This window comes from Diabrotica virgifera, chromosome 1 (genome assembly GCF_917563875.1).
Source record: "Diabrotica virgifera virgifera chromosome 1, PGI_DIABVI_V3a".
Lineage (NCBI taxonomy): Eukaryota > Metazoa > Arthropoda > Insecta > Coleoptera > Chrysomelidae > Diabrotica > Diabrotica virgifera.
This window is the reverse complement of record NC_065443.1, coordinates 40,104,262-40,120,106: the sequence shown is the minus strand read 5'-3', so window position 1 is coordinate 40,120,106 and position 15,845 is coordinate 40,104,262. Positions and strand designations below refer to the sequence as shown.

General features: G+C 32.0%; 1 long non-coding RNA gene across 2 annotated transcripts in view; it reads right to left on the bottom strand.

The window, feature by feature from the left end:
• Nucleotides 1–7,368: 7,368 nt before the first annotated feature.
• Nucleotides 7,369–15,845, bottom strand: part of LOC114336176 (uncharacterized) — a 32,000-nt gene continuing 23,523 nt past the window's right edge. Inside the window, exons 2-3 of one of the 2 annotated variants that reach the window (XR_007698474.1) lie at nucleotides 14,491–14,768; nucleotides 7,369–7,524 (exon numbers count right to left, since the gene is read on the bottom strand). This is a non-coding gene — a long non-coding RNA (uncharacterized LOC114336176). Of the gene's footprint in view, nucleotides 7,525–8,806; nucleotides 8,963–14,490; nucleotides 14,769–15,845 lie in introns of those variants that run through there. The other variant, XR_003653387.2, reaches the window with a different exon arrangement.

The following is a 15,845-nucleotide window of genomic DNA, read 5'->3' as shown; positions in this document are numbered from 1 at the left end:
TGGGATCGAATCATTTTATGATCTATATGGAAATTACCGACATTCATTTACCTGAAGAAATTATTCCTAAAAGTAAATGGAATACAAGAAAGGCTAATTGGTCCATGTACGAAATTTCAGCAGAGCAATTTTTCAATAACTATTACCAAATGGAAATACGTCGGACAAATATAATTTTTTAATTGATTGTATAAATTATGCAGCTCAACTATCAATTCCACAATATAAAGCTTATAAAAACAAAATCAGAAATTCTCCGCCGTGGTGGAATACAAATTGTGATAACATTATCAAGGAAAGAAAAGAAGCACTTTCAAATTATAAGCAAAACCGTAACTTTGAAAATTACTTAACCCTTAAGTACTAACATCTTAAATCAATGGCGCAAACACTAACTAACCGCCTGACAGACGGGTTTCACATTTTACTGGTTATTTTTCTTTTGTTAAATATTATAATGCAAAAAAATATTTCAATGACTTACTGAAAGTATTACTTATCTAAAAAACACAGTAATTGATCTAGTTTTTCTGTATTTATTAAAATACAAAACATTATAACAAGAATGGAAGGATTGTTTGTGTGCCTTTTTATTTCTGAAAAAAAGTGTGATAAAAATGAAACAAATTAAAGAATCTTGATAAAAATTTATAATCGAGTTAAACGAAGAGTAATAAACATGAAAATAAAAAAAAATTTAAAAAATATTAAACCAAAAAAAAACTGACAGGCACTAAAATTTGTACAGTGTAGCAATGATAGTCAGTGGCAACATTTTCATCACAAATTGATCCCACTTCGCTTACGTCGTCTTCTACCTCATCAAGTCATTTCAAAAGAGTTTCCTCATAGTGTTTATTCCCTTATTTGAACTTTTTGTCGAACTGGGGCACATTATGTTTAATGACGATCTGGGCACAAACACTAACACCCCGTCTATTAGACGGAAATCACACTTTGAGTCTAAATATCTTTCGAATAACAACCTGCAGCAAATTGCCGAATTCAATACTAGTAAATAACAACCCAACTTGAAAAGTCATAAACGGATGACCTTCAAATTTTTCTAGGAAGGGAAATATCCCACTTTCAACAAACGATGCCGTCTGAGAGACGGTGTGTTAGTACTTAAGGATTAAAATGCCAAGAGAGCATGGCTAAAAGTAAAAAAAAAATTAAAGGAAATAGCTAAAGAAAGTTGGAAAAACTTTGTCTCAAACTTAAACAAAAACACTCCTTCCTCAGCATTATGGAATCAAGCTAGAAAAATCAATAGAAAACCAATTACTAATCGAACATGTCTTAATGATACATTAGTCGACGAAATTTTTGATCAAGTTGCTCATCCATCAGTCCAATTACTAAAAAGCTACAGCTATGCTTCAAATGAACAAAACCATTTTTTGCTAGAACCGTTCAACATTACAGAATTAGAATATGCTCTTAAAAATCGGAATAACACAAGTCCAGGTTTGGATAATATTAAATATCCCATGATACAACACCTTCCAAAAATAGCTAAACTCTTGCTGTTGGAAATATTCAATGAGATGGTCAAAAATGGGAGTTTAGTTCCTCAATTTCAAGATGTCATTATAATACCAATACTGAAACCAGGTAAAAATCTCAACGTGGCACAATCATATAGACCTATATCTCTTATGTCATGCCTTCTTAAAACAGTCGAACGAATGATAAAACAGAGATTGGAATGGTGGTTGGAAAAAAAGAAATTACTTCCCAACCTTCAATTTGGGTACAGAAAAGGAAGAAGTACTTTAGACGCCCTTTCAACATTAGTGGTAGATATACAAAACACATTTACAGACAACAATTATTTACCTGCAATATGTATGGACATAGAGGATGCATATGATAGAGTCTGTCTAGATATTTTAGTTGAAAAATTAGTCAAAAATTTCCAAATACCAGCCCAACTAGCAGGAACAATATATAATTTTTACTCATGTAGAAAGATATATCTCAGAGCACATAACAGTAGTCTGATAGGTCCACGATACAATAACTTGGGGCTGCCCCAAGGATCAATATTGAGCCCTTTGTTGTTTAATTTGTACACTGCTGATCTACATAATAGCCAAATTGAAAACTGCACTTTGAAGATTATACAATATGCTGACGATTTTCTTGTATACTCGTTTTCAAAAAAATATGATAATTGTATACAAACATTAGATAAAATGCACAACTTGTCAAACAATTGGTTCCAACAAAATGGATTTGAAATTTCCACAAACAAATCTAGTGTTTGCATTTTCGCACGACACAACTTACCAAATATTGATAAATTACAATTAAGCAATCATGAGTATAGTTTCCAAACTTCTATCAAATATTTGGGGATGATACTTGACCGAAAACTAACATGGAAATCACATATTGAGTTTATGCTAAACAAATGTAATCAAGGAATAAATTTTTTAAAAGCAATTTCAAAAACGTGGTGGGGAGCAGATGTTGAAACATCATTACTTTTCTACAAAGCTTATATACGATCAATCATAGATTATGGTTGTGTACTCTATGGCTCTGCATCTTATCGGGCCCTAAGCAGAATCGACGTAACACAAAATACAGTTCTGAGGATTTGTTTAGGTGCTATGAAATCAACTCCAATTAATGCGTTACATGTCGAAGCTTTAGAGGTGCCACTGAAATATAGAAGAGAATATCTAAGTAAAAAATTTATTATGAAATTACAACATAAAGATCCTTCTCTTCATTTAAAAATAAGCAAATTGAATGAAGCTGATCTGACGAATAAATATTGGAAACACAAGAATTCACCTCCACTCTGTGAAGCTTTTCGCAGTATGTCAAACTTTGATGTTACTTCAAATCCAGACGAAATCTTAGACTTTGAAGATTTTCCTTCATTATTACATTTGGTAAAAGTAATTAAGCCAAGTTATCATGAAAATGCAGCTATCAGTCATAACATCTTAAGAAGTATCTTGGACGTTTTTTCGGAGTTTATAATTATCTACACAGATGCGTCGAAGTCAACGTTTGGCACTGGATGTGCCTTTTATGTCCCATCAAACAATACAGAAAAATGTATAAAATAAATAATGCTTTCTCAATATTCAGCGCTGAAGCAATTACAATTTATGAAGCTTCATTATATTTTATGAATACAGAAAATAAGTCTACAGTAATTGTTTCTGACTCACTTTCCGTACTGACAGCTATTCAGACAATAATATTTCCAAGTCATAATTTAAACAACTATATCTTCCAAATTAAAAAAATACTTTATGAAATCTATAAAAAACGAAGAGAAATGCATTTCCTATGGGTTAAAGCACACATAGGTATCACCTGTAATGAACATGTTGATTTATTAGCAAAAAAAGCCATCACACATGGATCGTTAACCGGACATAAACCTTCTAATCCAGATATATGTGCAATTGTTAAAAATGAAGTTAACCAACAATGGAGACGTACATGGAACGAATCCAGCAAACACAGTTCCTCTCAATACGCGATGATTCAACCTAAAGTACCTACTGAGTACTGGTTTAAAAATTATTCCGTTCCCCGCAGATATATTACTTCCATTATTAGAATAAAATTTGGGCACGCCTTTTATCCTTTTCATTTGGCGAAAATTAACATTTTATCTTCAAATCTATGTTTAGACTGTCAAAAAGAGGGAGACTTAAATCATATATTTTTTGAGTGCTCAAAGTATACTCAACAAACTAATAAACTAATTGAAAATTTATTAAAATATAATATATTTCCACCTTATAATTTATGTTACCTACTTTCTCTAAATAGGAAAACAATATATGACTGTTTAATGGAATTTATTTGTAAAAGTAAAATCAACCTTTAAGCATTATCCACAAATGATTATTTACCTTTGTTTTATCCCATATGTATTTACCTCCTATCCGTGACCTAGTCTAGTTATGTCTAAACGAAATGTCTTGAAGGGTCCCTAGACGAGAAGAAGCAAGTGACCCTGTCTTATTCCTACCTTAACTCCTGAATATAATAATTGTAATATTAACAACCACCTTTACGGTAACGTTTCCTTATCTTTCTTATTTTTGTTTTGTTTTATATTTTTGAAATGTATGTAGATTTTGAAATATACTTGTTGTGACTGGCTGAGTGGCGACAGCCCATGCCAAAAAAAAAAAAAAAACTTTATACATTTAACTTATATACAGGGTGTTTGGTAAATAATGGGCCATAGCTTAACCTCAGGTTCCCGAGGTTAAAATAGACCGATTTAAGCTAACTTACCTTGGTACAAAGTTTATAATAACCGAGATACAGGATGTCAAATTTAAACTTTTTTTTTTTATTTATTATTGAATATTTCCTGACAGGTATGGGATAACAACATGAAATTTGGTATGTGGGGGTTTTTTGGGTCGAGAAAACTAAATTCTCTACCAAAAATTATGTATTGCCCAGAGGGCGCCACATACGCCTTTCAGCACTCATTTATTACGTTCAATTTTTTTTATCCCTCACTCTGTATAATTTTGACATTAAAATTTTTATTCTCCTATTAGTTTTACTTAAAAAAGGTATACTTTTTCATCTCCCTAAACTCAACCGTTTTCGAGATAAACGCATTTTAAATCTGCGGTACACCATCATTTTTAGCATAATATCATTGTAGTTACACCCGAAAAATAACTTAATACCATAATAATTGTGCCAGTTCTCAAATTTATGTCATTGCATCGCAAATTCCATTTGAAGAAATTTGCGATACATTTTTGGATAATTTTATGGTTTTAAGTTATTTTTCGGGTTTAACTACAATGATATTATTATGCTAAAAATGATGGTGTATCGCAGATTTAAAATGCGTTTATCTCGAACACGGTTGAGTTTAGGGAGATGAAAGAAGTATACCTTTTTTAAGTAAAACTAATAGAAGAATAAAAATTTTAATGTCAAAATTATACAGAGTGAGGAATAAAAAAAATTGAACGTAATAAATGAGTGCTGAAAGGCCTATGTGGCGCCCTCTGAGCAATGCATAATTTTTGGTAGGGAATTTAGTTTTCTCGACCAAAAAACTCCCACGTACCAAATTTCATGTTGATATCTCATACGTGTCAGGAAATATTCAATAATAAATAAAAAAAAAGTTTAACTTTGACACCCTGTATCTCGGTAAACGCCCCATTATTTTTGTCCGACAAGTGATCCAATATGAATTACACGTGTAAAAGAACAGTACAAAATAAAAATGACATCTGTGGTAATAAATAAAAAAATTCCAGGAAATTGACATCTTCGGCGCATCCGACTGCGCATATGCCCCGTGAAAATTGTCCGACAAGGTTACCACATGATTGTAAAAAGGTTTTATGATATATACCGTTAAAATTATCCATGTGGTAATAAATTTATTATTTTCATAAATTTGACATATTTAGCGTGTCCGACGCGTCATATGCCCCAATATTTTTGTCCGACAAAATTGTTTTCGCTGTTTATATGATAAAAACCATTGATTAAAATAAAATGACCAACGTGGTTATAAATTTTTTTCTTGCATAAAATTGACAACTTCGTGACCGCTTGACAGACAAACACCCCACTGCCATGTTGCGCTAAGCTCCAAATTTGTCCGACTCCACCCAAATAACAAGCACAAAAAGTTTCAACGGTGTGGTCATAAATAATAATTTTATATGGGGGCCTAAGAACTATTAGAACTATGATTTTTTGGAGCTAGGGGCCCATTGAGTCTTTTGTTCTACACATCAAGGACTACCAGAATCCAAAGTTTCAGAGCATTTGACAGAGAGCCATTTCCCATATGGTTTCTGCGGGTCCTTTATAGTAATCCTTACAAGAATTTCTTTATATTAGTATAAGTAATGATTTGAACAACTTTAACTGGTTTAGAATGCGTATTTTTGAAAAAAAAAAGATATAATTTTAAAAAATCAGAATTTTTAAAATTATCGTAATTTTTATTTTCTTTTGATAATAACTCCAAAATTACTCAATATACCTACGTAAAAAATGATATATAACCAAATTTTTTTCCAAGTAAATCCCAAATCATGATTTCCAAAGTTTATACATTGTAAATTATGATTCCATTGTTAAATGCTCCTAGTAGCATTTAACGTGTCTTGGTTTGTTTATTTCTACTGCTAGTCCTGTCGCCAGGGGGGGTACAACGGCCTTCTTAATTCAGATGGACTTACCCAAGTTTTTTTTATGTATTTTGACCCGTAGAACACGAATTTTTTGGGTAACAGTTGATCCGGATGTCGATAAGATTGTTATAAACAAAGAAGTTGAGGAATTACATAACAGCGATTTCTCGCAAAACAAAACATTTTTTTGTATTTTTTTGGGTCATTCTAACCAAAAAATGTTCCTACAAGTTTTTTCGTAGGATGCATAGTTTTCGAGATAAACGCGGTTGAACTTTCAAAAAATGGAAAAATTGCAATTTTTGAACCCGAATAACGTTTGAATAAAAAATAAAATAGCAATTCTGCTTACTGCCTTTAAAAGTTTAAGTCAAATTATATCTGTTTTGAATACTTGCATTGCTAAAAATTTATTTTTTGATTGTTAAAAAAAGCTATAAACACATACTGTTTCCCGTGCCTGACATGCGTTTTAATGCATGCTACTTAGAAATAGCCCCGCTTGCACTTTTACCTCCTCTACGTACTCGTTCGATTTTAAATGAGAAATCATTGAAACATTACTCAAACACTAGGTGTTTATAGCTTTGTTTTAAAAATAAAATAATACATTTTTGGCAATACAAATAATTAAAACCGATATAATTTGACTTGAACTTTCAAATGCGGTAAGCAGAATTGCTATTTTATTTTTTAATCAAAAGTTTTTCGGGTTCAAAAATTCCAATTTTTCGATTTCTTGAAAGTTCAACCGCGTTTATCTCGAAAACTATGCATCCTACGAAAAAATTTGTAGGAGCATTTTTTGGTTAAAATGGCCCAAAAAATACAAAAAAATGTTTTGTTTTGCGAGAAATCGCTGTTATGTGATTCCTCAACTTCTTGGTTTATAACAATCTTATCGACATCCGGATCAACTGTTACCCAAAAAATTCGTCTTCTACAGGTCAAAATACATAAAAAAAACTTGGGTAAGTCCATCTGAATACAGGAGGCCGTTGTACCCCCCCTGGCGACAGGACTATGCATGTTGAATGTTTTAGTATAGGTAATTGAATTTCATTACTTGTTCTACAATTTTGCCGTCTACAATAAACGTTATTCTTTGCAGGTCGAATCGAAAGACCCATAGAGTAAATTTAACAATAAAATATTGAAGGTATATCTTGATAGAGTACGTTTAGATACAGAAAAGGAGCGAGATAAAATTGGCTTTTATTAATAATAAAAAACGTTATACATAACAATATATTTTTAATAATGTAAAATATTTCTATTATATCCTCCTCCTGGATTTCCTCCTGGTGATGACGGTTACCAATAGGATAGGATTAGGGAAAGTTTGATCTATTAACTAAAAAAAAAAGAATAATAAATAGCTAATATACATACAACCAAACTTATATGGAATCATCTGATATTTCTTATTATTTCGTGCGAATTTAAAAAAAAAACGAACACACGAAGTCAAATAATATTTTTAAAGCAATTTAATCACAAATACATAACAATTAAATAAAACAGTAAAGTATTTAAAAAACATTAAAGTATGTCGATAAGATTGTTATAAACAAAGAAGTTGAGGAATTACATAACAGCGATTTCTCGCAAAACAAAACATTTTTTTGTATTTTTTTGGGTCATTCTAACCAAAAAATGTTCCTACAAGTTTTTTCGTAGGATGCATAGTTTTCGAGATAAACGCGGTTGAACTTTCAAAAAATGGAAAAATTGCAATTTTTGAACCCGAATAACGTTTGAATAAAAAATAAAATAGCAATTCTGCTTACTGCCTTTAAAAGTTTAAGTCAAATTATATCTGTTTTGAATACTTGCATTGCTAAAAATTTATTTTTTGATTGTTAAAAAAAGCTATAAACACATACTGTTTCCCGTGCCTGACATGCGTTTTAATGCATGCTACTTAGAAATAGCCCCGCTTGCACTTTTACCTCCTCTACGTACTCGTTCGATTTTAAATGAGAAATCATTGAAACATTACTCAAACACTAGGTGTTTATAGCTTTGTTTTAAAAATAAAATAATACATTTTTGGCAATACAAATAATTAAAACCGATATAATTTGACTTGAACTTTCAAATGCGGTAAGCAGAATTGCTATTTTATTTTTTAATCAAAAGTTTTTCGGGTTCAAAAATTCCAATTTTTCGATTTCTTGAAAGTTCAACCGCGTTTATCTCGAAAACTATGCATCCTACGAAAAAATTTGTAGGAGCATTTTTTGGTTAAAATGGCCCAAAAAATACAAAAAAATGTTTTGTTTTGCGAGAAATCGCTGTTATGTGATTCCTCAACTTCTTGGTTTATAACAATCTTATCGACATCCGGATCAACTGTTACCCAAAAAATTCGTCTTCTACAGGTCAAAATACATAAAAAAAACTTGGGTAAGTCCATCTGAATACAGGAGGCCGTTGTACCCCCCCTGGCGACAGGACTATGCATGTTGAATGTTTTAGTATAGGTAATTGAATTTCATTACTTGTTCTACAATTTTGCCGTCTACAATAAACGTTATTCTTTGCAGGTCGAATCGAAAGACCCATAGAGTAAATTTAACAATAAAATATTGAAGGTATATCTTGATAGAGTACGTTTAGATACAGAAAAGGAGCGAGATAAAATTGGCTTTTATTAATAATAAAAAACGTTATACATAACAATATATTTTTAATAATGTAAAATATTTCTATTATATCCTCCTCCTGGATTTCCTCCTGGTGATGACGGTTACCAATAGGATAGGATTAGGGAAAGTTTGATCTATTAACTAAAAAAAAAAGAATAATAAATAGCTAATATACATACAACCAAACTTATATGGAATCATCTGATATTTCTTATTATTTCGTGCGAATTTAAAAAAAAAACGAACACACGAAGTCAAATAATATTTTTAAAGCAATTTAATCACAAATACATAACAATTAAATAAAACAGTAAAGTATTTAAAAAACATTAAAGTATTTAAAAAAAAAGCCTTTGATCGAGTACAACATCACAAATTAATTAAAATACTAAAGGATAAAGGAGTTGATAGTCAAGATGTACGAATCATAGAAAAATTATACTGTCGTCAAACAGCGACAGCTTGCATAAATGGAAAATCAACAGAAATATGCAAAATACAAAGAGGCATCAGACAGGGTTGTATACTGTCCCCACTGTTGTTCAATTTGTATTCAGATAGAATATTTAAGGAAGCGCTGCATAATTTGGAATGGGGTGTGAAGGTTAATGGAATTCTGATAAATACAATCAGATATGCAGACGATACAGTTATTTTAAGTGATGATATAAATTCATTACAACACCTTTTAAATGCCATTGACAGAGTGGGAAGAGAGTTTGGCCTAAATATAAACTGTTCAAAAACAAAGTACATGGTATTTAGCCGTTTGGCCCATCAAGATTCACGGTTATATGTTGATGGTCATATGATTCAAAGAGTACCCAGTTTTAAATATCTTGGTTGCCATATTACTGAACAACTAGATCCAGATAAAGAGATAAAATGTAGAATCGAGATAGCCTGCACGACATTTTTAAAAATGAGGTCATTCTTCTGTAATGATACCTTGCAACTTCAACTTCGAAAGCGCATGATTAAATGCTACATTTGGTCAGTCCTCTTGTATGGTGTCGAAGCATGGACATTAAAAATATCCACCATTAACCGTTTGGAGGCCTTTGAAATGTGGCTGCACAGACGTATTCTAAAAATACCATGGACGGCTATGCTGAAAAATGTGGCAGTCCTTAAGAGAGCAAATGCTACCCGTGAGCTGCTTGATAACATCAAATATAGAAAGATGGCCTATTTTGGACACGTAGTAAGGGGAGACCGGTATAATATTCTTCAACTTATTATGATGGGTAAAATCGAAGGACGCAGAGGAATTGGTAGAAAGCAGGCCTCTTGGTTGAAGAATATCCGGGAGTGGACAGGAATAAAGAAAGCAGAACACCTATTTAGAATAGCTCGAGACAGAGACATTTTCGCCATGTTAATCGCCAACGTCAAGGGGACTTGATAGGGCACGTTAAGAAGAAGATTTAAAAAACAAGTTGAAGCTACTTGTTTTAAAGTCAATAGCATAAACAATTTCAATGTAAAACAAATAATATTTAAATTGTTTTTATTTATTTTGTTTTTTTTTGTAGTCAGTGTTTTTTAATTGTTTTTTTGCAGTCAGTGTTACCACCTCTAGTCCGTATGCAAGTTTTAATTTGCGTGGGCACGCTCCTAATCAAATTATCAACATTTTGTTGTGGTAGGTTGCTCCATTTTTCAAGAGCAGCTGGTACTAGCCCTGCTGTGTTCTGTGGATTATCCTGGTGAGCTCTAATTTTCTTTTAACAGATCCCACAAATACTCTATAGGGTTAAGCTCGGGTGAGCAATCCGGCCACTCCAAACAAGGGATAGCTTCTGCTTCAATGAAGTCTCTAGTCACACTAATGGTATGTGGAGGTCCCTTATCATGCATGAAAATTTAATTTATCTGATGTTGCACCTTTTTCTAACTACAGGTTATCAATATACCTGTGAGCAGTAAGTTGAATGGATGAAAATTAAAGGAGTTTTTTACGGATCACAATGCCTCTCCAGAACATTACACTTCATCTTTTATAAATGTAAACAGATCTGACAGTTTTCATTCTTGCTTGTCTTCCTCAACCTCGAAGTACATGATTTTGTGGGTCATCTGATTTTACACAAACCTTGGCTTTTTCCGAAGACACCAATTTAAGCCATTAATCTTACCTGGCTTACTCGGGGCTGCCTTAAGCTGCCTGGATTACTCGGGGACCCATAACTGTCTCCTGTTGTATACTTCTTGGCATGAACTCTTTTTCTGATCGTTTCAACTGAAACAGTTACACCTGTAGCTTCCAAAGCTGCCTTTAAAACTGCAGGTGAGAAATGGTTGGGTGTCTTCCAGCTAGTTGGACAATTAAAACGATGGTACCGAGCCAGTAATACTTTTTGACGACTTTCCCTTGCTTTATTTTTGAGCTTACCTAATTCCTGTTACACGGCATAGGTTTTGGACAGAACGCCCTGTGTTACGCCAAGACCTGCAGCTATGTCCCTCTGAGAACATTACTTGTTCCACAAGACCAATAATCTTTCCCCGTTGTAAGTCCTATAACCTCACATAAGGCATATTTTCATTTTTGGGTGCAAAAGTTAGTTTATTTATTTTCGTTCAATTTTCATCTCAAGCGAATAATCTATACCGTACCGAGCTGTACTATCTGATTGGGTATATTGAATAAAAAGAAGTATTTGCTTTTACTTCCTCGTATTTAAGTATTTACTTAATAGTAAGTGGAAGACCAAACATGGACGCTAACAAAATGAGAAGTAAATAAATTGCTAGTGTGGGAACGTAAAACACTTCGAATGATATACGGCCCTTGCAGAGACAGCGTGACAAACGAATGGAGGCGGAGATAGAATAACGAGTTAGAGTCTCTATTCGGAAAGGATAATCTAGTCTGATATACAGGGTGTCGATAAACTCTACCGACAAACGACGACAGGAGATTCCTCAGAAAATTTTAAGACAATTTAACCCAATTCACCTAGTCCGAAAATGCTTCCTAAGGGACCTAGAGTTCTTTGAAGATGGCGCCATGTAATTAGTTTTTCTTAAATACCCCCAGAACGCTCCTATTTAGAAAAACGAAAATTTGTATACATATTTACTTTTCAGAAATGAATCGATTCCATCCATTGCGAATTTCTATTACCGGTCATAGGCGTCCGTTTTGGGTAGGGCAACAGTTATTTTATCGCATAACTTTTTTGTCTTCAACTTTTAAGCATTTTTAATACTGGATTATTAAATTGTGAGGTATTCTAGTACTAAAAGATACCCTTACTTTAAGTCGGTAGGACACACCGTTTTCTACAAAAATCGATTTGAAAGTTTTTAGTGTTGGGAATTTGAAAAAAAAAATTGAAAAAAATTAAAAAAAAACTATGTATTTTACCAACTTAAAGCAAGGGTAACTTTTAGTACTCGAATATCTCATAATTGAATAATCTAGTGTCAAAAATACTTAAAAATTAAAGACAATACAGTTATGCTATAAAATAACTGTTGACCTACGCAAAACGGACGCCTATGACCGGTACTAGAAATGAAATCGATTAATCTCTGGAATATAAATAAATGTACCAGTTTTCATCTTTCTAATCTTTTTTCTAGAAAACGGTGTATCCTATCGACTTAAATAAGAGTACCTTTTAGTACTAGAATACCTCATAATTTAATAATTCAGAGTCAAAAATGCTTAAATATTAAAGACAAAAAAGTTAAACGATAAAATAACCGTTGCCCTACCCTAAACGGATGCCTCTGACCGGTATTAGAAATTCGAAATAGATGGAATCGATTCATTTCTGAAAAGTAAATAAGCGTACCAATTTTCGTTTTTTTAAATAGAAGCGTTCTGGACGTATTTAAGAAAAACTAATTACATGACGCCATCTTCAAAGAGCTCTAGCTCCCTTAGGAAGCATTTTCGGACTAAGCGAATTGGGTTAAATTGTCTTAAAATTATCTGAGGAATCTCCCGTCTTTGTTTGTCGGTAGAGTTTCTGGACACCCTGTATAAAGGCCAATAGACTCAGATGGACAGGGCATGTGATACGCAGTAACGACAATCGCCTTATAAACAATGTGTTCTGGGAAAGGCCAGATGGAAGATGGTCTGTAGGACGGCCTAGAAAAAGGTGGAAACATGCAGTCAAAGAAGAACTAGAGAAAATGAAAGTGCGACAATGGGAATTAGTGGTACAGGACCGACAAACAGGGAAGGCAATAGTAAATGCGGCAAAGACTCACGAAGAGTTATAACGCCATTGGTGATGATGATATTGTAATATTATATTATAATCATTTAGAGATAATTTACTTCAAAACTATGAAAACATTTCAATCAATAGCCAGAATCATTGACCCGCCAGTGGCGCAAAATTGAAACATAATGAATTTACATACCCATTTTGAACGCCACTGATAAAGTAAAATAAATAATGATTTTTTACTAAAAGTGTACCTTATGACGAAGAAACATTTACTAAATTAAGATAAATTATACCTGATAGGTAATCAAAAATATGGTCAATCAATATACCTATTAATTTTTACATTAACACCTTGAATTTCGGAAACAAGAAACAAGTTTTGTTGGGATGTCATATATACAGTGTGGGACAAAGAAAACATTCCACCTCAATATTTGGAAATTCCACCTCATTCCACCTCAGTTACTAGATTTTAAGGAAATGCCGAAACAATTCGATTTTTAGTGTTATATTGTAATTTTTTGGCATATATTTCTTACTACTGACGTCATTAATCTAGGCGTGATGACGTAATCGATGATTTTTTAAATGTGAATAGAAGTCGTGTATTAGCTCGTTTGAAAGGTTGTTCAATTCTTTAACTTTAGTCAGTAATATAAACAATAATATCATTATTTATACAGGGTGTCCAAAAAATAATTTTTAAATTAAATTAATTGGCCCAAAAAGAAAAATGTATGTAATTTATTTAACTCAAATCACATTGTACCGCTGTCAGAAAATAGAAAAAAAAATGTATTTCACAAATAAACATGTGTTCTCGCTTAAATTAAATCTCAAACAGCTTACCACCTACCTATTGGCAGTTTGAACATTTAATTTAAGCGAAAAGCAATGTTTATTTGCCAAATAAACATTTTTTGTATTTTCTGGTAGCAATAATATAATGTATTTTGAGTTAAATAAATTACACACATTACACTCTATATACAATGATATTATTGTTTATACTACTGAATAGAAAATTAAACACCCTTTCAAATGAGCTACCACACGACCCCTATTTCGATTTAAAAAAATCATCGATTACGTCATTACGCGTAGATGGATGACGTCACTAGTATGGAATATAATATATCAAAAAATTGTAATTTAAAAATAAAAATCGACCTGTTTCGAAATTTTCTTAAAATCCAATGACTACTGCCAAATACCGAGGTGGACTCTTTTCTTTGGCCCACCCTGTATATTGAAGTAGAGAATTTTAAGTTATTATAATTATAATCTCTGGTAATATTACCGTTTTTAGTATGTCTCTTAGATTTCTCGTTACATAATAATATGAATTCTATTGGAAATAATTTTATACCTAAATATAAATAGACAACTGTCAAAGTTTTAGAATATCATGCAATATTAAAAATTAGTGCAAAACAAGTAAAAAGTTAGTGTAAAAGTTGAAACTAAAATACGAACTTATACAATCAACGTCGTCGGTAGGCATATCTATTTTTCTCTGCTGCTCCTCAAAAAATTGTGAATACGTCATCCACTTGCCATAACACACCACCAACATTGTTAAAAATGTAAACAAAACATAAATAAACTGCATTTTCGGAGAATAATAATTAATCTTTTAATATATGTATTTTGCATTAACTTCAGTTCACAAACACGTCAAAAGTGATAGAGAGTTATCAAAACGTGATAAGTGATAGCAATCCAACGTTATATGGTGGTTAGTATTTCCTTTTCTGAAAAGAATGATTAACATAAAAATACGATGTTGCTTTGTGGTTCTCATAAATATGTACACTGCGCGTCAGAGAAAACGGGCACCCCACAAAATAGTTCATTTTTGATGTCTCGAATTTCCTAAACCTGAATAGAATAGAATAGAATAGAATAGAAATATGCTTTATTGCCATGAAAAATTTTACAATTTTATCGACAAAGCTTATAAATAGTCAAAAAAACAAAACAGTTACAATCCAATTTACTAAAATTACATAAATCGTCAATGTATTTAAATAAAAATAATAAAAATGAAGTTAAAACAGAAATAATCAATTGCAAAAATTTAAATAAATTGCAAATGCATAGTGTACCTAATAATTAATAAAAAAGGTTTAAAAGTTAAAAAGTTAAGCTGCTACATATGACACCCAAATATAGATGAAAAAAATAATAAAAATACTACTTGTGCAAAGGGTACTGTAATTTCTTAATTATTGACTAAAAAAATCTTCTACTGAATAATATGGCCTGTTGAACAATTTAAGTAATTTTTTAAGTATTTAGGTAATATGGTATAGCTTCATTCTTTAACAATATCGTTATAATAATATTGTTGCCAAATAGGTAAATTTTCATTGTATACCGGGTGGACCCAACAAACTACGTTTATTTCTCAAAGTTCGCAATACCCTGTGGAATATTCTAGCATATTACTTAAAATACTGAAATTAAAACCCAACTATGGCCTCAGGTTTTCTTAACATTCTGTTTTTTTATTCATTCGCTTATGTGGGATAATAAAAAAGTTAGGTACTTTAACAACTAGCCATGTTCTTCATCAATACAGGGTTTTTGTAAATAAGTGTGACAAACTTAAAAGACTATCTCTGCATGAAAAAATAATGACCGTTTGTTTGGTAAACATGTGTCCGCAAATGCTTCGTTTGCGAGATACGGGATGTTGAATTTTTTCTTACAAACTGACGATGTATTTATTGCTCTAAAACCGTTTGAGATATGCAATATTTGACGTACAACTAAGAATTCTATATTTACCATTGGCGTGCATACACCGAGAGAACAATTTCTTTTCT